This window comes from Microtus pennsylvanicus, chromosome X (genome assembly GCF_037038515.1).
Source record: "Microtus pennsylvanicus isolate mMicPen1 chromosome X, mMicPen1.hap1, whole genome shotgun sequence".
Classification (NCBI taxonomy): domain Eukaryota; kingdom Metazoa; phylum Chordata; class Mammalia; order Rodentia; family Cricetidae; genus Microtus; species Microtus pennsylvanicus.
In genome coordinates this window covers 126,944,691-126,963,929 of record NC_134601.1, presented here as the reverse complement: position 1 = coordinate 126,963,929, position 19,239 = coordinate 126,944,691, and the positions used below count along the sequence as shown (strand labels likewise).

General features: G+C 44.9%; 1 protein-coding gene across 24 annotated transcripts in view; it reads left to right on the top strand.

Moving 5' to 3' along the window:
• Window positions 1–19,239, top strand: part of LOC142840608 (protein FAM156A/FAM156B-like) — a 50,556-nt gene that overhangs the window by 24,957 nt on the left and 6,360 nt on the right. For 9 of the 24 annotated variants that reach the window (XM_075957115.1, XM_075957112.1, XM_075957103.1 and 6 more), the window contains exon 3: window positions 13,450–13,583. The exons of 4 other annotated variants lie outside the window; for them this stretch is intronic. The gene's annotated coding sequence lies outside the window, so the exon portion shown is untranslated. Of the gene's footprint in view, window positions 1–1,341; window positions 1,397–9,943; window positions 10,540–13,416; window positions 13,584–19,239 lie in introns of those variants that run through there. 11 more of the 24 variants (XM_075957105.1, XM_075957116.1, XM_075957118.1 and 8 more) reach the window with 5 other exon arrangements.

The window sequence follows — 19,239 nt, the reverse complement described above, 5'->3', positions numbered from 1 at the left end:
TTCAGGAAAGCTTTCCTGGACCTAAAGAAAGAGAGACCCACATATGTTTTTTTTTTGTTAGAGTATTGCTAATTGTTAAAAATATCTGCTTGTTGCTATATAGATGCAATCTGAGATCTTAAAAAAACCATCAATGTGTCTTGTGGAAGACAACAAGCTCATGCTTTAAAATATGAGAGTTTTTCAGCAGGCTAATTCAAATGTTAATATAAAAAAGAAAACTGGAGAAAAGGAAAGAATTTCCCATTTCCCAAATGGGAAGTGGAAGGTGGCAGATGACAAACTCTCTGGCAAGCTGCACAGTACAGTTGATAGTAGGGATGTGGGAACTGAGAACAGAAAAGAGGCCAGCAGGATGGCTTAACCAAGTCTCATGAGCTTAGTTTGATGCCCAGGACCCAAATGGTGGAAAGAGAGAACTGGCTATGGAAGTTGTCTTCTGGTCTCCATGTGCATCGCGTGCAAGTGCGCGAGCACCCACCTGCATAGAGACACAGACTCAAAACCAATTTTAAAAATGCAATTTAAAAAAAAGAAAGAAGGAAATAGAAAAACTGTACCAATTGTGGTAACAGGATGGAAAGTTTGGGTAGGAAGCGAGTGAGCTGCAGGTTGGAATCCGTAGCAGAGTGACCAGAACAACCAGCACGGAGAAAACTATTTTCTGACATCAGTGTGAAGGAGGAGTCAGCCAAGTGGATGTCTGGATATGGGGCTTTCCTGACAAAGGGAGCATCTGGGGAGGAGAGGGTGAATAAGAGCCCCCCAGGCACATGGAGGACACCATGGCAGTCAGTAAAGATGAGAGCTGAAGGGAAGGGGGAGGCACCCAGGGCACTGGTGGAGATGCTTCTGCTTGGTTAACCTGATAGAAAAAGACAACTGAGGGTCACAGATGCTGCCAACAAGTCTGTGCAGGGCTGCCGGGGCCAGACAAAAGAGGGACACATGGAACAAGTAGTCAGCAAATTGGAATGCTTGGGCAATGAGCTAGTACTTCAATCAGGTGAGGATCTGCCTTCCTGCTCTTGCACCAGGAGGCATCTGCATTGTAGCTACAGACTAATGTGCTCAATTGGTCAGCCTGAATTTGCTCACCAGCCTTCAAATTGAAGCCATGTTTGAGAGGCTGACTGTGTGCACTGGCCCCTGGGCACATGGATTGATGGGTGCAACTTTTCTGTGAGGCCAGCCGGATCTGAGCCTCAGAGACTATAAGAGATTAGTTGGCTTGTACTACAGAAGTTTGTATCCTCTTTTAAAAATTATTTTTATCTTTATGTGTATGACTGTTTTGCTCGTTTGTATGTCTTGTATATGTCGTGCATCACATGCATGTAGTGTCCACAGAGGCCAGAAGAGGACATCAGATTCCCTAAGGACTGAAGACACAGATGTGAGTTACCATGTTGGGTCTGGGAATTGAACCTGGGTTCTCTGCAAGAGCAGGAAGTGCTCTTAACCTCTGAGCCATCTCTCCAGCTCCTATATCCTCTTTTAGTAAGAGCTCCAGAATTAGGTATGAGATGAAAGATGCAATTCTCCTCTCAGTCCAACTCAAAGAATCCGATTATAGAGGTTGTAATTCTCTTGTCTGGTCCACCTTTCTGAACCACTTCTACTGCACAAGTAATTGCAACAATTGACAGCTACCTACCATTACCATTGGCCAAGTACTTCAAATTACCATCTTTCAATCACTGAATAAGCAAGCATCTTTGAAGCTCCTGGTGAGTAGCTCATCTGTAGATGCAGGACCCGGAGGAGAATTGGGGATGATTTAGACCACATCCTTGCAGGATGATGCCCCCACTCTGGTGTGTGTGAGGAGAATGATACTAAAGTTTAAGAAGACAGCTCCTGACCCTCCTCACCTGGGGGGAATGTGGGAGGGTTTTCACAGGACAGACCTGTGGGATGGAAGGTTTATGTGGGTAGCTACATTAGACATGCCACAGAGTCAAGACGGGTGAAGGCAGTGATCTAAGGCATTGTTGGGTTTCCATCTTTGGCCTGGCAGGTCCCATACCACCTCTGGGGTTTGCACAACTCTCTGTAGAGTGATGTGCATCTCTGTAGTGTAGATGTGCTGTTGTCAATAGAAGGGCCTCTTCTGGTTCTGTTGGGTCCCGCATTCTTATCTCTCAGACAGAGACTGAAACTGAAAAGTGACACATAAAGTGGGCTTGGAGGTGGGTCGTTTAAGTGCCTCTGAAACGGCATTGCCTCCCCAAAGAAAACTCAGCAGTTGTTTCTGAGGCTAGCATTACCCACCAACGGACTCCAGGGATGTTGGGTAAGGGCAACATTGGGGAAGGCCAACAAAGTATTGTCCTAGAACCTTTCAGAGTGGTTTGCTAGGATGGACATTTGCCTTTCACATGTGGACATAGTGTTGCGATGAAGAATATTCCACTGGTGTACAGTGTTGCCATCTTACCAAGTGGAATGTAAGCAAAGGGTGTCAGTGTGACTGGAAAAACAGCCTAGCATGTCTTTCCTGAGCAAGCCCTTATACACTCGCTGTAGATGAGGAGGGTATGGAGCTCTCCTTGGAGAGCCTCTTTGGTTGGAGTCAGGCCGACTTGGGATGTGACTTCTCGATTCACCCTTTTCTGCATGAGATACCAAACATCTCCCAGTTTGTTTCTTCTCTTCATTACTGGCCCCAAATGTCAGTGATCTTGGTGCCTATCTCTCAAGTGTTACCATTATAGGCATCTCCCACCTAGCCAGGCATTGTTTTCTTGTAGTTCAAATACTTATTTCTTTGGGACTTAGAGTTTTTTGTTTTGTTTGTTTGCTTGTTTTTGCATGAGTGGGAATTGAACTCAAGGTTTCATATCTGCTAAGTAAGTATTCTATCACTGGGCTATGTTCTTAGTCTCTTGGACCTCTGTACATTAAAAACTATATGTATGAGTAATAGCTAGGCTCCAGGAAGAGTCATCCTGATGTGTCTAATGTGCTTCTCCCATTGGGCTACTAAAAAGTAACATGTTACTATAGAGGACATGATGCTGGGGCCTCAGGGAAACTAGCCATACCTCAAGCCATATTTGAGTTTGGAGTGGCAGTGGTGGAACTAGTAACACTCCAAACTTTTCTTTTGCTGTTCACTTGTTCAAAATACTCTGATTGTGGTGTTTGTTTGCTTTTTTAACCTCATTTCTTTCTCAGTGGTATCTAGTAGTTGTCAGACCATATATTCTACTTGGAGGGCCAGTAGACTATATCCAGAACACATTCTGACATTTTCTAAAAACAAGCTTAAATTTTACAGAAAAGCATGTGTGCTTGCCTATGTATATGACTTTAGGGTACACATGCCCATGTGTAGGCATGGGCATATGTGTAGAGATAAGAGGTCAATGTCAGGTTTCTTTCTGAGTCACTCTGCAGCTTTCTTTTTGAGATAGAATCTTTCTGTAAACCAGGAACTTGCTGATTTGGCTAGGCGAGGCTGCCTGGCTACTGAGCTCCAGGAATCTGCCTGCCTCCCCAACTTTGGATTTGCAGATATGTGCCCCTGTGACCATATTTTTGTGGATTGGTGCTGTGGATTAAAGTCATGACCTCATGCTTGTATGACAAGCAATTTAATGACTAAGCCCACTCCCCAGTGGCCAGGACATAGATTACATCTCATATTTAGGCATGTTGTGCTAAGTAAGAAGAGTTAGAGTGGACTACAGTGCATGGAGATAAACTTTACATGTGTCTCAACATTTTCTATTGCTGTGATGAAATACCGTGACCAGAAGCAACTTGGGGAGGAAAGGGTTTATTTAATGTTACCACTTGTAGTGCATCATCTAGGAAAGTCAGCACAGAAACTCAAAGCAGGAAACAGGAGGCCATGGAGGAGCGCAAGGAACATCCTCTCACTGTCTGTGGTACCCATTGGGTGTGTTAAAAAGACTGTCGAGTCCCTTCCAGGCTCCCTGACTGGGAACATGGCTGACCTCTACATCCATGTAGATTCACAATGGCCAGCCCCTGTGCTAAAAGATTCCAAGTCAGTACAATCTATCAGTGGCACTAATCTTGCAGCAAAGAATTATTTCACCAAAATGCAGTCAACAAAGAGGACCACTCACTCCTGTTTAGTCCTTGTACAGGGATGCCATGAAGTGACACAGTCTATCTACATTTCTGCTGCTCTCTCTTCCCAGTGAGATATGTCCTTAGCCTGGATACTGCCATAGCAAAGAAGATTAGGGACAGAATTCTCACTCCAAATTCAAAGGCTGCAGCAGGCCCATGAGAATTAAGGGAAGATCTATGCTATATGTATCCTACTCCTTCTCTGAAAGTCCTTTAAATGCATATGTTTATTTTTATGATATTGATTTTTCTAGTATAAACTACATAATGTGGTGTTTTGCATGACAGAGAGTGAAATAATGGCTCCATTCAAGAAAGTTCTCTTTGTACCTCTCTGTATTCTACCTTCCTTTAAGCGTTAATCAGAAAACCTTGCTCTGAGATTCTACTCCAATTAGTCAGTCCACTTGGGGAATTTTAACAAATCACCATCACTTGCCCCTCAGTCGAAATATCAAAACTTTTGAGTTTGCCTTCTTATCCAGCCACACCCTATGTAAGATGGAAAGCCGGGAGTTTAACTGCAAGTCAGGCAGCAGAAGTGAAGAGGTGCATGACAAAGGAAATGTCACCTGTCAGGCTGTGGAAATCATAGGGAGATGTACAGGGCCTTTAGTCCATATAAAGGATTAAAACCAACCAGATAATTCCTGTGTACTGGTTAGAGTTTAGACGAGGGTGCAGCAGCAGGAGAGGTGTTGTATGGAGCTGCGGGCCTGCTTTTCATCCTGCCCGGCTCCCGCACAGCTAGCTTTACACCAGAAATAAAAACACACAAATTGTATTCTATTAAACACTGCTTGGCCCATTATATCTAGCCTATTCTCGGCTAACTCTCGCACCTGGACTAGCCCATTTCTAATAATGTGTGTAGCACCCCAGGTGCGCTTACGGGGGAGATTCTAGCCTACGTCCATCGTGGGTCGGAGCTTCACGTCTGCCCGGGAGAGGGGAGCATGGCCTCTGAGCTCACTTCCTCTTCCTCTCAGCATTCTGTTCTGTTTACTCCACCCACCTATGTTTTAACCTATCAGGGCCAAGCAGTTTCTTTATTATAATTAACCAATGAACTTCCTCCATCAGAGAGGTATGCTGCAGATGAGGGTTAGACAGGGTAGATGTGCCTTGTCAAGGAGGAGGGGCATTATTCGAAGTGTAGCAGGCAGCTTCTCCAGAATCTGGCAGTTGTGACAATGTGACCTTATTAGTAGGTGGAGTGGTCCCTCCTGTCAGATTAGAGAATGAGTGGCAAGGCGCCAAGACTGCTGGCAGGAAGAGAAGCTATGAATTGATGGTTGTGGTGGTTTGAATAAGAAGGACCCACATAGGCTCATATAGTTGAATGCTTAGTCACCAGGGAGTGACACTAATTAAAAGGATTAGGAGGATTAGGAAGTGTGACCCCTGTTGGAGGAAGTATGGGATAGGGGATGAGCATTGAAATTTCTTCATACCCAGCCTATTCTCTTTCCCTCTCCCTTTCTCTCTGCCTGTGGGTCAATAAGTAAAGTTTCAGCCCCAGGGCCACGTCTACATGCATGGCACCATATTCCTCACCATGATGTAATGGACTAAGCCTTTGAAACTATAAGCAAGCCCCAATTAAGTGCTTTGCTTTAGAAGAGTTGGCTTGGTCATGGCATCTTTTCACAGCAATGAAACACTGGTTAAACAGTGGTGGGTGTGAAGGGCAGACAGGAAGATGAGTAGACATGGGCGATGGAGGCATGGACTCTTAACCTTTGCCCGAGACTTTTATGTGACCCTGCATATGGAAGTATAGAAGTGCAACATTTACTGAGAGGAAATCATACAGAAATGTATTATATAAACCCTTTTGATACACGCTAAAATAGGACTGCAGATGTGTCGGTTACAGAAAGTAGATGGCACAAACTATCCTTATTGGGGAAAAGGGCCATGAGACCATGATTGCATCTTAAAGTGTGAAAGCATTAAAAAGACATGTTATCTTATACTACAGCAACAATGAATGGGGCCTTAAAGGGAAAGAGAGGTTTCCCTTCAAAACCTGGAGAGAATATCCATAAAATGGGTAGCTTAAAGCAGACATAAAAGAAAAAGCCATCATGGATAGATACCAGAGTGGACATGAGGCTTCAGAGAAATCTCCACAAGAGAAAATATCTGAATTTTATTCCCTTTCAGAGGATGGCAGGATGTTATGTACCACATGATTTTGTTCAATGTAGCCCATGTGACAAAGATCAGAGTAGGGCCAAGTAGAAGCATAAATTAGAAGCTATAAAATTGTGCGTGTGTGGGTGTGTGGGGGACCTCTGCAATCACCATGGCCAGTAGAGTGTCACACTGAATGAGGCAGGAAGGAAGTTCAGTTCAACATGACTCAGCAGCCAGTGTTGATTCAAACTTCTAGAGTCTGATACTGGGCAATTTAATTTAGGCATATTTAAATAGAGTGCAATTTGGAAGAAAGTGTCCCATTATAACACAATTTCATATGCACAATAAAGCTTAAGGCATAATTACATTGAAACTCATTTCAAAGTACATGTCACTTTTTCCATAAAGATGGGATTGATAGATGGACTGCATGTGTCATCTTAAGAGATTTTGGGGGGATCTAATGTGGTCTCAGTCATAACGATAGCGCAGAGGTCACCTAGCCTAGTAACTAGCTCTGGTCCTGTTCGTAAGACTCTGGGACAACCAGATATGGTCTGGCCCTACATATAGTACAGACGTCACCAGGCTATTAACCACATTCATTCCCTGTAAATGGAGACTGCTCGCTTGTTTCCTGGCTGCCCTGACCCTAATAATTACACAGAAACTATATTTATTACATCACTGCTTGGCCAAAAGCTTAGGCATATTCCTGGCTAACTCATATCTTATTTCTTAAATTAACCCATTCCTATTAATCTGTGGATCGCCATGAGGCTGTGGCTTACTAGTAAAGGTTCTGGGCATCTTTTTCCTTCAGCAGCTACATGGCATCTGCCTCCTTTGGCAGCTACATGGTGTTTCCCTGACTCTGCCTACTCTTTTTTTTAAATTTTTTATTGTTTTATAAATAATACCATTATAACTTTCCACTTCCTTCCCGCCTCCCATTTCCCTCCTGCTCCTCCACTCACCCTCTGCCATCCCCCTGCAGTCCTAAGAGAGGGCAGGGTACCCTGCCCTGTGGAAAGTCCAAGGCCCTCCCCTTCCATCCTGGCTAAGGAAGGTATACATCCAAATAGATGAGGATCCCTATCTGAGGCCATAGACTGAGGCCAGTACTTGCAGTAGATACAAATCCCAGTGCCATTATCATTGGCTTCTCAGTCTGCCCCAATTGTCAGCCACATTCAGAGAGTCCCTTTTGATCACATGCTCATTCAGTCCCAGTCCAGCTGGCTTTGGTGAGCTCCCATTAGATCAGGAACACTGTCTCAGTGAGTGAACCAACCCCTTGCGGTCCTGACTTCCTTGCTCATATTGTTCCTCCTGCTCTTAAATGGACCTTGGGAGCTCAGTCCAGTGCTCCAATGTGGGTCTCTGTCTTTATCTCCATCTGTCACTGGACAAAGATTCTATGGTGATATTCAAGATAGTCATCAGTCTGACTACAGGGACAAGGCCAGTTCTGGCACCCTCTCCTCCACTGCCCAGGGACCTAGCTGGGGACATTGATCCAAACAGCTTTATTCATCAACAATAAAAGCAACACATATACAAAAGGATATCACACATCAATTCCCAGCTTTCTGTGTAGAAAACAGGTTATAGGTTATACATCTCTTTGAAGAGACAACCCTGTGTGTTTAACATTTTTAGTTTCTCTGGTGCTCACCTGTGAACACAAGGACCTGTGTCCACAACATAAAACCACAGCACAACTGGCTTCTTAACTCTTGGTTACAGAGTGGTCGAGGGCATGGGGTGATTTCTTCAGGGTGTGAGATCTGACTAACTTACAGTGTCCAGCAGCTTAGGAGTGCAGATCCATGACGTCACGATAGGCAGATAATTTCACCATCTATTCAAGATGCAAGCAAATTCACATAATAATGAGACGGAAGTGCTTGTTTATCTTTACATACAGAATTAAATCTTGATCTGCAAGACTTAGAACGTTTTCAACATTTCTCAGAGTTGACTGACATTTTGATTTTTTTCTTTTTTTAGATTTCTAGACAGGGTTTCTCTGTGGCTTTGGAGCTTGTCCTGGAACTAGCTCTTGTAGACCAGGTTGGCCTTGAACTCACAGAGATCCGCCTGCCTCTGCATCCAGAGTGCTGGGATTAAAGGTGTGCACCACCACCACCCAGTGTCAATTTGATTTTATAATAAATGAACTCAGCTTCATATACATATGTAATATAAAATGGCAAAACAGAAGTATGCTTAGAACCATTTCACAAATTGTTGAAAATTTTATCTGAATCTCAAATCAAAATTCATTATTCCATTTAAAAAATTAACCCAAGTCAGCAACTCAATCATATCAAAATAATTATGTATTTGTTTCTTACAACCTAACTGTTATTTCCCGTTCTCTCCACCAAGTCCTTCTACCCACCCCTACCCCCATCCACTCTTCCATTTCTGTTTAGAGAAGGGCAGGCCATGGATATCAACCAAACACGGCATATCAACTTGAAGGTTGGGTGTGGCAAATCTAGCATTTTAACCCAACACAATCAAAAGACATCTGGTCCTTTAGTGCTGAGTAATGATGGGAGGAGAAAGAAATGCCTTTGTTTCCCGTGTGTGTCTATAAGAGCAGAGAACTCTGTACACACAGCAAAACACTTTAATTCATGACATGATGACTCATGAGAGTGTTGATAGCCCGAGGTGTTCCAAGTATTTCTGATGGTGCAGCACAGCATGGAGCGGTGGCACATGCACAAGGCACAGATTGTGTGTTCACAACTAAGGCTGTAGTGATGTCACACAGTGCACCTGGAGCAAAAGCTGCCAGAATTATCTTATATATATTACACATTTGATTTCAAGCTCAATTTCATTGTTGAATGTTCATTTTTTTTCTGTTGCCACATGTGTACAGCTCCTACATTATGTGGACTAGGGAACCAATAGTGGTGGCAGGTATAAAGACTTGTAAAGATCTCCCACAGATAGATATGGTGGGTGGACCTGGCTAGTCTTCAGGCTTGTGGGGCTGGTGGAGAGAAGCACCTATGAAGGATAGCTTCAAATCTATATACTAGTGGTTCTCAAACTTCCTAATGCTGTGACCCTTTAATACAGTTTCTCATGTTGTGGTAATACCCAATCATAAAATTATTTTTATTGCGACTTCCTAACTGCAATTTTGTTACTGTTATGAATTGTAATGTAAATATCTGATATGCAGGATATCTGATATTTGGCCCCCAAATGGTCCCGACCTTCTGGTTGAGAACCACAGCTCTAGCCTAAACAACAGGGAAGAAGCGGGTGCCTGACAGGGAGCAGTGAGGGAGGGGGAGTTGTGCAGAAGGTGTGGGCTGATGGCTGATGTTTGGATTAATCTTGTGGAATTCAAGCACTCGGGGGGGGGGGGGGGGAGAGAAGCTGCTTCTAAACTACCTGGGCACAGAGATTAAAAAAATCCCCGCACAGCAAACAGCCTGAGAGTTCAGTTCCCCTGATTCCTCTCCCACCTCATATGCCACCACAGCCAACGTCTCAATCATGAAACTGCAAACCAAACAGCAAATTCACCTAGACACTCGATCCCCATGTCTGGCAGCCTTGGTGCAACTCATTTACTTCATTGGTTTTTCTTTCCCCATGAGCGCAGGCCCTCACTCAAAGACAACCAGTAAACTCAAGGAGCAGAGACTCATCTTTCCCTGACTCTGTGGACCCCAGCTGACCAGAGCATCCCAGAGCAGGCAGCTCTCAAGAAGGCTCCTAGACTCCCTGGAGCCCCCACGTGATGCCACCTCCGCTGCCCACAATCTCTTCCCCTGACCCCAGGGAGCACCCCACGGTGGGGAGGTGCCTGGAGGCGGCTGCTGCCTACTGTCCCTTCGTCGGGAGAGCGGTCTCCATAGAGACCGCAGGTCCCTGAGCTGGACAGTGCGGGCCGCGACGACCTATGCACCACTGCTGGCGAGAAAATCGCTGCCATCTCCCCGGAGATTCGGGCTGCAGCAGAGGCAGCTAAGGAAGATGCCTTTTCTCTAAAGTCTTCCTTGCCTGGGAGACACCAGCTGGGCCTGCACTCCCTGCCTGCAGCGCCAAGGCCTCTCTAGCCTCTGGAGGACCGCTCCTCTTGATGGTCTTAACCCTTGCTGTCTGAGAGCCAAGCCGCATTTCCAGGGTTCAGCAAAGGAAGTGGTACTCTGGCCGCCAGACTGCTGCACCTGTTTCTCAGAGGAAAACTCCAGGAGACAGCAAGAGACCCAGAGAAAGAATAAGAGTGAAACAGTGAAGGCTTCGTGAGAGGTTCAGAAAGAGGGCATGAGGGTTCTGTGGAGATGGAGGGAGGGAGAGATGTGGGAGCAACAGGCAGAAGAGGGAAATGGGAACCGGTGCGGGGAGGGGGTGGGAGAGGAGGAGGGAGGCTCCCTGGGATGGACCAAGTTGATGTGAATCCCAGAGAGAAGCTTCTAGAATGGGGCTTGTGTGCCTGTGGGCTAGACCAGGATCCCTCCTTGGCGCTCCAGCATGGTGCTTTCTGAGAAGCATCCTTGTATTTCTCAGAAGGCATTTCTCTCCAGTGTTAGAATCATGGTTGAGCTATCTCTGTGGGATGGATTTCTCTTTCTCTCCCCGGGGATTGGGAGTTTACAGGGAGAAGGGACCACCATTTCCTGTAGTTACCATTAGGCCCGTGGGCTGTCGCGGGGCTCAAGTCTGTGTTCAAGCTCACAGATGACTTGTTTCCTTGGCATTGCCAGCCGCCCACACCATCTATCTGCCGCCCTACAGTGTGAGACAGAGTCCCTGAAGAGTTACTGTTTTCAATGGAGACAACATTAGCCAGATAGAAACGTCAGAGAAACTCTCCTTGAGATTCCTGACAAACATGAGGACCAGGACGTGACTTAGAAATAGACAGGTAAAAAATTGAGCTCTGTGATTCCTGTGTCAGCAGCAAGTACTTGGACAGATGTCCTCAGATGCCAGCTGCATCAGAAGATACTCAGAGAGAAGGCCCAAGTGTTGTCCCGGCTTCTGGAGGACAGCTGATTTTGGCCAGGAGACCTCTGTGGGGTGGGAGGTTGCTTGTTATGATTGCACAGGTTTCCATGCCTTCCCGATATGGTTTCTCTAGATTGACTCACGCTGTTGGCAGAGTATGGATGTGTGTGCTGACCTCTGTGTGGGCGCTGGTTCCTTAGTCTTGTCCAAAAAGATCAAGTGAGGGTCCTTCTGTGGCTGAGCCTCACGAGCAATAGAGAAGGGTTCCTATATTTTAATTGCTCAACAGCTCTCTGTCAAAGAGGCAGTGTCTTCACCTACAATACTTTGGCATCTAAGAAAATGTTTTCTCAGTAGCATTTGTGAGGAAACACCTGTCAGTTACTGTGAAATTTGTACATGGGATTGCACGAGATAGCTAGGTTAAGACCATGGCCTCTGCCCATTTTCTTTAGTCTGCCTGAGGGTGGAAAGGAAACCCGACATCCTCACTCAGGGCTGGGATGGGCAGCCAGTTGTGTATTGCGAGGACTAGCTGCCTTCTCAAGTGATAGTCCTTTACTGAAACAGAATCTGTGTCCAAAATTTATTTACCAGATGGTGAGGAATTAAAGGTAGGGAGACCTCTGTAGCTAGAAGATGGTGGATGCAAATTCGAGCCTAGATGGCAGGCCTGAGAGTTTAGATTACTGATGCTACTAGTAAAGACAGCCTGAAAAGAAGTGGCCACCATCAAAACCTAGCTGTGTGACCACCAGTGAGTGGCTGAGCTTCTTTGATGGCCAGCTGCCTCATCTGCAGGGAGGATAGCAACACTGTTTGAACAGCCCTAATGTGAGCCTGCCAAATCCAAATGCCCCAAGTCCTGAGACTTTCCCGGCACCACTTTGAAACTAGACACAAATTCCAGAGCTGACCTCCTCCTGGCAGCTTGTTACAATGGAAGCAAGAGTGGGGAGGTGTCTAAGTGGTCCAGCGTGTGCTCTATATGCCTGGGGATCTGCGTTCAGTCTGAGCATGCACACAGACAAATAGAAAGACAGAAATACACGGGGATGCTTTAAATGTGCATGAATTTTATCAGTATAAAACTGTATAAAATCACCTGTAGGTTTTGTGTATATGAAGAGGAAATCAATTTTACTTTTCATAGCCCTAAGATATCTCATGATATATATGCATATATCATTTACTCAGAAAGAAAACGCAGTGTCAGGGAAGGGCTACCCAGCCTGTACAACAAAGCCCTCCACACCCAGGCTAAGCCCTTCGTGATCATGGAGCCCCAGAATCTCCTCTGTGTTTCATTCCTCTCTGCTGACACCATTACAGGTCTTGCTGGCATTCTCACATCCGGTCCTGCCCTGCAGTTTAGGAGTCTCTGAGCAAAGTGATCTTGCAGGATTTGTGTGTGAATACAGGAAGTGTCACAACTTATTGTTCCGTTCACCCAGAGAAAGCCTGCGCCTTTTATCCCTGCAGTGTCCAGCGTCTAGAAGTGTGTGTTATCAGGGCAGCGGCTACACAACCCTCCGCGTTCTGCAGTGGTATCATGTCAGCTGTTTTTAGTGGAACCGCCTCTGTTTTGAATGACCATGGCACATTTAATCTTGAGTTTCTGTTCCTTTGGGACGATGGCAAGTATTGTGTCTTCTCTCCCTACTCTTCCCGAGGGTCTAGCAGCCGTGCAGACCCCAGTGTCTTCCTTTATGTGTCACAGAACTTTGCTTCACCACACTGGCCTTGTTCTGAGGGTTGGGATCCACTGGTCATGTAATAGATGGATCCACTGTGTCCATAGAAGAGACATACACGCCTGGCGAATGTACTCTGGCTAGTCTGGTGGTGTCGACTTGTAGGAGATGTGACGGTGTCACACAGGCCGTGGGTGGCAGGATCTATGCTGTAATCACAGAGATTAGTGACTGTGGTGGCCAGGAGGGCTTGTCACTGGTGAGCAATGACTCTCTTCCCCCTGGTGCTTGTCTCTGTCCTCTGCTCTCCCCTGAGTCCTTCTTTTCAACTTCCAGTGCAGCTCACATCTCATGTCGACGTCTTTACTCCCCCATGCAGGAGCTCCCCAAGCTGATAACTGTGCTCAATGTCCTGCTTGTTTCGTCTTTCACGCTCATACTTGGGCTTCACTCAGCGTCCAGTGACTTTGATGTTCTTTTCTAGGGACACTGCTAAGAAGACTTTCTTCTCTTCCAGGCCTGGTGAGATAGGATCTACCCTGATAGGCACAGACAGCAGAGAACTCCGGTGAGTCAGGACCTGGACAACTCACCTGTCTGTGCGGTGTTCCTTGCTGGAATCCAGGCTCACCCCTGCTGCCCTTTTACGTGGTAGGTGGCCACTCTTCAGCACCCGTTTCCTTGCACAGATGTGATATTTGGACATTTTTAGCAAAATTTCCTGATATTATTTAAACAAATGGATTAAATAAATTCTATTTTCCTCAACTGAAATAAATTCATTTCCTAAGTGTACTTTATTACAGATGGGAAGGTGGGAAAGATAACATTTAATTTTCAAAGTGAACAACCTCTATTGGTAGCATTGATGGCCTCCACATTGCAAGCATTTGCTTGTTTAGCCACTTATTAATCCTCGTGCACACTGCGGTGCACATGAGGGAGAGAAGGAGCCTGGCCAGGTTTCTTTGGGCTTCATAGACTGGCAAGGTTTGTTTGGCAGTCACCAGATCCTGAGGGCACAGCATGGCCAGAGTGCAGGTTGCTAAGTGTGTGCCACACCACTTAACCTGCTCTGGGCTCCCACTAACTTCCGTGCCTTCCTTGTCTGAACACTGTGTCCCAAGAGAATCTCTAACTCAGACCTCTGGGGAGACTTAGAATCCGAATAGGTACTGCTCCACCACCAAAGAGCAGACATCTCGAGTCAGGCAGACCCAGGCCGGAATTCCATTCTCTGTGATTATGTGATCTTTAGGCACATTACCCAGGTGCTCAGTGCTGGGGCTCTCCTCCACTGCAATGTGGAAAATACCGATTCTAGGAGGCTGACAGTCTTACATGTTTATCAAATGCCCTGAGTTCTCCACAATTCTTATGATAGAGGCTAGTGTACATTTACTAGGGTCAAGGTGATGTGAACGGTGACCAGGGACTCTCACTGGCCACTCACTTGGCTCCCGGACTAGTAATTTAGGTGTACAGATAACCACGCCTTGACCACTGAATAGGCTGTGGCTGGGGTAGTGAAAATACAGGGTGCTGTTGGAATCTTAGGAAGGTCCCCAGACCAAATGGTGGGATGGAAAATGGAGAAGGCCTTGTGGAAGACGTCCTGTGTAAGCTGAGCTCTAAACCGTGGATTGCAGGTGAAAATTTTCTTGGTTTGTAACACCTATGCCAAACATTTCCTCAAAGCCTGCCACCATCATCTATCCCACTGGCCACCATTTGCCAGAGGAATGGGTGAGTGACCCACAGGTGACCAACATGAGTGGAAAAGAATACCTGCTGGGGGCTTTGGGGATATCTGCTCTCAAGAAAGATACAGAAATAAAAAGTTCTCTGCTACACTAGGCTTGTGGCTTCTGTAGATTTCAGGAAAAGACTGGTGGTCCTCAATGGCGTCAGTAGATCACAGATTGTACCTGACCTGCATCCAGCACCCTCCCTACATCCTCCTGACTGTTTACTGAAGCGGGAAATTGCTCTTCCTTCGTGAGGAAGGGTTCTCTTTACTCACGGCCACGGGCAGACTTTCTTACATGATGAGCACTGTGTATCTTTGTGCTTATATATTTGAGTGAGCAATGTGGTATGTTAGTTCAGGACAAGAGCTCTAATTCTTGACAAATTCCCAAATAGCACAGATCTCTGTGCCTTTATTTATCATCTATGTGCCATGTGCCTATATATCATCCTGAGAGAAGTTCTGTCTTACCTGTGAAATAAGTTTGTTATTAAGAACCAAAGTAGGGTTCTATGATGGCTCATGTGTGTAATCCAAACACTCACAAGGGTGAAGCAGGAGGATTGACATGTTTGAGAAGAGTCTGAGCTACAGAGAAAGACCCTATTACAGAAATTTAAGAGTGAAGGAGGAGTAGAATTGCATAGCCACGTCAGAGTGTTCTCTGAGCAGATGGGAAATGTGAGGAGGGAAGGAAGCAGGAAAGAAAGGGGCACGTTTCCTGTCATGACTTCCCCTGCTGCTGCTGGGGGATATTTGGGAGACAGACTTTCCACTCACCTTGTGTCTTTCCGCAAGAAACACAGGAGTTACGCTAGACTGCTCTGAGGGGTCAGTGGCATTTCTGTGTCTGCCCTTTACCAAGCCTTATGGATGGTCCTTGATCAGAATGCTGGCTCTTTTCCTGTGGGTTCCTCCTCTGTCGACTACACATATGCATTTTATATTGCATGGGAATTTCTAATTCAGTTTTAGCCTCCCCTTAGGCCAGTTGTTGTCTCTTCTTGGTTGGTGGATACCACAGGACAGGTGACAGGTGACTTTGTTTGGATCCTTCGTGCCATTGGAAGCTGCCTGAGATGTTGCCTTGCTCCACTATCCAAACCTGTCCCATTCCGCATCTTATTAAACAGGTTTCATTGACACCAGATGCCAGGTCAGACCCAGCCACTGGTCTCTCTGTCCTTAGTATTCAAGTTTTGTGTTTGTGAAATGACAGTCTTTCTACCTACTTCAGGTTTCTGGAGTGAACCTAGTGAAGGATGAAGGGAAGACTCTAGCACGTATTTTGTGTTTGGGGGGCAGTACTACGTGTATGGAACCTGTTCTCTGTCCCATGTTTTCTAGTCTACATCATTTGACGTTTGGCAACACAATGGCTCAGCCAATGTTTTCAAGCTGTTCTGCAGGAAGGTGTGCCATGTTGTGGCTGTGATTTGTAGAAGGAGCAAGTGGGCTGTATTGCTGCCACCTGGTTCCCGGCTGCCTGGCTAGCTTATGCCCTGAAATAATTACACGGAAACTGTATTTTAAACACTGCCTCGCCCGTTATATCTAGCCTCTTCTTGGCTAACCCTCATACCTTGCTTACCCATTTCTAATAATCTGTGTGGCACCACAAGGTGGTGGCCTACCGGGAAAAATTCTAGCCTAATTTGTCTTTGGTCGGAGAATCATGGCGTATTCCTGAGGCATCTGCCTCACTGCCTTCTTCCTCCCTGCATTCAGTTCTGTTTACTCTGCCTACCTAATTTTCTGCCTTAACAAAGGTCCGAGGCAGTTTATTTTTTTATCTTTTGTTTTTGGTTTTTCGAGACAGGGTTTCTCTGTGGCTTTGGAGCCTGTCCTGGAACTAGCTCTGTAGACCAGGCTGGTCTCGAACTCAGAGAGATCTGCCTGCCTCTGCCTCCCGAGTGCTTGGATTAAATGCGTGCACCACCATCGCCTGGCCTGGCAGTTTCTTTATTAGCCAACGAAAGTAACACATAGACAGATGACCCTCCTCCATCGTTTCCCCTTTCTCTGTTTAAACAAAAAAGAAAGGCTTTCACTTCAACATAGTAAAATTACATATAACAAAACAGTTATCAAATCAGAATTATAGTTACAATATTTATATCTATTTTATCTTTTATCATAACTAAGGAAAACTATAACTATCTATCTATTCTTCAACTCCATCAAAGACTCCAGAAGGATATAATATTACTTAAGTAAATGAGAAGTAAGCAACTTTCAAAACTCTAGAAATTACAGAGACATCTCACTGCCTGGACAGTCACCCAAAGTTCCTCTATACCGTTGGGGCATCTATCTTTGGCCTACACGCCCCCAGTTTCCAGCAGACATTTCGATGAGGCAGGAAATTTCAAAAGCAGTTCAGTCAATTTCTGCTGTGTCCTGCAGAATGTCTCGCAGACTCTTTCATAAATCAGGAACCGCAAAAGATCATCTCACCTTTAGGCAAGTTCAGCAGTCCTCTCTCTGCGGGTTCTTTGTGTCCAGTTCATGCAACAATCCAGGAAAGAACATTTTTTGCCCAAATGGCTAACCAACTCTATAAGGAGCCTCTTCGATGCCCATCTTCCTCTTGAAGTAGATTGGTGCTGCCAGGAGCAGACGTGTCTCATTGTCATGAAAAGCCCTAAGTTATTAAAACATTAAATGCCTTATTCTGTAGTCTTTGAAAGATATGAAGAATGCCTATTTAACTGAAATATATCTCTATAAATCTAGAAAATATAACTAACATGACTACAAGCTTGTCTATTATTGATGATTATTTATTAACAACCTATATTTCCTACTTATACATTACATTTTAAATGAACTACACAATCACAATACCTTAATCAAGATCAGAAATACATATACATATAACAAAATTGACCTTAAATTTAAATCACTAAAGCATATCAATGCAAATTATCCATATCTATATCATATCCCCCTTTAAATGTAAAAGAATATTTATAAACAATATTTGGGAACATGGGCGCAGTTTTTTTCTCTCCAAACTGCTTCCTGCTGAATGGGGGTGCTGTTAACCAGATTTTTTCATGGTGTAACCATGGTGTAACAGCAGTTGAGTGAAGTAATTTTTTGAAGGTGTTCACAGCAACCTTTCAGGAGGGTGTGGTCTATCATACCATATTGGGGTAGAAGCAATCCACAGGGTCTCATCCTCTGTGAAAACAAAAGGACTTTTCCAAAGCATTATAACCTTAGATCCAAGTATTTTCAAAATATCTATCATGGATGAGTTCAGCAGCATTTATAAACAAATATCTTTTAGCAGCTGTTGCTCCTTCCTCAGCATTCAAACAATTCAAAGAGAGCATAATAGCATACAGTATCAAGATTCTCTGTGTATTTTCCATATTTGTGCAGCTTTATTTTTTTTTAAACTTTTAATGATTTATTTAACTTTATTTTATGTGCATTGGTGTGAAGGTGTCAGATCTTGTGGAACTGCATTTTCAGACAGTTGTGAGCTGCCATGTGGGTGCTGGGAATTGAACCCGGGTCCTCTGGAAGAACAATCAGTGCTCTTAACCACTGAGCCATATCTCCAGCCCCTGTGCAGCTTTATTTTAACATCTATTTCATATATTTTTACTTTTATTTTTTGAGACAGGTTCTCTGTATATCTTTGTCCTGGAATAACTCTGTAGACCAGGCTGTCCTTGAACTCTCAGAGATCCTCTCTATCTCTGCCTTCCCAGTGCTGGGAATAAAGGTGTGTGCTACCACACCTTGAAGTCACAGAGGTCAATCTACCTCTGCCTCCCAAGTGTTGGGATTAAAGATGTGTACCACCACACCCAAACTGTCTTTCTTTCTTTATCTTTAAGGACTTTAACCCCTTTTTAAAGCCTGTATATATTTTTAACAAACTGTAAACCATTTAGAAGTTTTTTTGAATCTCTCTTCACTGTATATCTCTCTTTTTCTGACTACATGAGTCTTTAAGGAGAGGGTTAAAGCTGTGACTTTGATGGCTGGATCCAGCCCATTCATTAGCTTTCCAGCCTCATGGCTAAGGTACTGACTGTAGCCATGTTTATTGCCACAACTCTATGGCATTTCAAGGTCCCTGAGAGCAAGCAAGCTGCAGCATTCTGCTCATAGACCACACTCAGTCAGGCTGACTGCCTGAAAGAGTCAGAGTTTTGCACTGGCAAGACAGCCCAGAAAGCCTGTGTTTTAAAATGGCACAGCTTTTTTCCTGTTATGGCTGAAAACCAAAAAGCATGTGTTCAGCTTTTCGTCAACACCATTTAAGTGTTTAATGGCAGGACCTCTTAAAAGAGCTGCAGGGTTTTGTAGCTAAAGCTGAGTCAGGAAGCCTCTCTTAGATGAGAGAGCTTGCCTCTAGCAAGCAGAGCAAACCCAAGAAATTGCTACTACCAAGAAAACATGCTTTACTCTATTCTTTCCCAAGCTTTCTCAGGCTTTCTGTTGATTCAGTTGTTCACGTCTGGGGGCCATTTGTAGAAGGAGAAGTGGGGTGCATTACTGCTACCCGGCTCCTGGCCGCCTGGCTAGCTTATGTTC